The sequence below is a fragment of the Elaeis guineensis genome, chromosome 2 (genome assembly GCF_000442705.2).
Source record: "Elaeis guineensis isolate ETL-2024a chromosome 2, EG11, whole genome shotgun sequence".
NCBI classification, from domain to species: Eukaryota; Viridiplantae; Streptophyta; class Magnoliopsida; order Arecales; family Arecaceae; genus Elaeis; species Elaeis guineensis.
In genome coordinates, this window is record NC_025994.2 from 40,635,683 (window position 1) to 40,638,099 (window position 2,417).

General features: G+C 35.4%; 1 long non-coding RNA gene across 1 annotated transcript; it reads right to left on the reverse strand.

Annotated features, from left to right (window-relative positions):
- Positions 1-598: 598 nt before the first annotated feature.
- On the reverse strand, positions 599-1,750 carry LOC140855430 (uncharacterized). The gene is made up of 4 exons (XR_012138363.1): positions 1,616-1,750; positions 1,322-1,546; positions 1,026-1,130; positions 599-934 (listed from the first exon to the last, which is right to left on the reverse strand). It is a non-coding gene; the product is annotated as an uncharacterized lncRNA (long non-coding RNA).
- Between the last annotated feature and the right edge of the window lie 667 nt (positions 1,751-2,417).

The following is a 2,417-nucleotide window of genomic DNA, read 5'->3' on the forward strand; positions in this document are numbered from 1 at the left end:
TACCATCACTAATAATTAATTTAATTTTTTTAAAAAATTAATAATAATAATTTTTAAAATCTATTTTAATTTATCATAATTAATTAGGATTCTTAATATCTGTTATAATTAAAATCTAAAAATAATATGACAATCAAAAATTAAAAATTAATTATATTATATTAAAAATATAAATTACATAATTATTTACTAGTATAAAAAAAATACAATACATCAAAAAAAAATCAGGTCCGATCCTCGTCATCATCTGCCTCCTCCTCCTTCTGCTCCTCTCCAACAATTGATGAATGAGAGCCAGATGTCCCAGAATCCTGTAACAAAAAAACATAAAACAATATTAGTAAATTTTGATATGGTGGCGTATCTTTTGATACAGAGATGTATCTTTTGACACACTCCTTCAATTCACGAACAGATTATTCCTACATATTTCATTCGATGATATAAAGCTATAGACACCCTAGGTCCATCGATTGAATGGTTAGATTGAATTTTTAACTCCTAGATCTCCTTTCAGACTCAAACCTCAATATATAAAGTTTCTAAATATGAAAACTTAAAACAAGTAAAAAGATTTAGTAATATAATTACCTGATGTGATGGCTGGGATGATGAGTCCAGCCGATCATACAGCTATGGATCTCGAAGAAGCTCCACGACCATATCGTGGATGACATTTAGGAGGCTCTAAGGTCGCTGGCTCAAAAGCCTCTACGCGTCCTCCTCCATATGCACATCGCTCCAAATCTAGGATGTCGAGGCTTATGAGGACGCCGAAGGATATCGAGTTGTTGGAGGATCGAAACTATGGCCGAATCCTATGATCTGATTCTTACTCACCCATCAATGGTGTTGAGCCATCCCTCAAGGTCAAAGGAGGCTGAGAAGATGGGTCATCACCGTACCTTTTAACAACGTACACCGCATAACGTGTCTGCATAGTTCATAAATACATTAGTTCTAATATAAAAATTAGATCAGATCCTATAACAACTTAATTAGTAAATAAAGTTTGAAGTTCTTACCATGATCTATCATGACGTAGAATCTAAATAGTCACCAGTCCTCCTAAACTGGTATATGGCCCACCATAACTGCAGCTGGTCTGATGGATGACCCAGCTATCATATCTACAATAAGTAAATAATAAAATTAAATTAATTAAAGCATGCATATAAGAGGCTTTACAGTTCTAGTGAAGAGTTTTAGCATAGATTTCTTATCAATCTGTCAGCCACAATATGTGCACTGATTAAGCCACCCATGTGCCTAATTGAATCTTGATGGGTGGCCCGATTTTGACAGGCCCTTTGCCACCTACCGACGTACTCCTCGCTACTCCACTTATTGCAGAGGACCTCCCATACGTCTGCCTACATCCAGTGATCCTTGTAGGACTTCCAATCCGATGGTGACAGGAACCAAAATTCTTGATGGTGGACTACCGTAGGTTGCGTAGTCCATCTCAAAACCTATGTATGGTCACCTACTCGAAGATCGGGCGGCCAGCCTCCTTATCCTAAGGAGATAAGAATCAATAGTAGTTCTGCAAGTAGAAGTAAGCGTGTATTAATAAATAGAATACAAACTTACTATGAATTATTAAATTAAACACCTTTGACTTATCCGAAACATCTCCCAAGCTGCATCACGTGCCCTCGATGGCCAACTTAAAAATGTATCCACTGGCCTCGACACCAATCATCTGATAATTTTGATAACCACACGAGGCATGGAGCCCTCTTTAAATATGCTGTAAAATTGATTTTGATCAATAAATATTAGACTCTACAATGGCTAAATTTTAAACATATTCAGTAAAGATATAATACTTACGAGCGGCTCTGAATATGGATGAGCTTTCTATCCTCCGACCAAGTTAGAGGTGTCGCGAGCTAGGTGGGTCCTCTACCATGCCTCTATATCTGAGAGCCGATCATTGCTGTATGTGACTGTGAGGTCACTGATGACCCCCTATCATCCAAACCTGAGAGTATCAAGACATCATAAAGAATATTATATTAGATAATAAAAGATAAAATAATATAAAAATAAATAACTAAAGTATTAAAGTTTACCACATGGCATGTGTACCGTAGAACCATGTAAACTGGCTGTAGGAGAGCTCTCTCCTCTAGAGCTCTCTCCTTGACTGTGATGGCTCCGACCTCAAAAAGATATGATCTATAATCTCTGAAAATAAAAATAACTATAGATCATATTGTATTAACTATATAACAGAATAAAATAGCTATGTATCATATTTATTTAACTATATATCATGATACCTTAAGTTTATACCACGTTAATAAAAGTAATGTGCATAATTTATGACTAAAGAAAAAATGAGTAATATTAGTCTGAAACATAAATCAAAAAAAAGATACCTGACTGCATCAATAGGATACTTTTGCCCA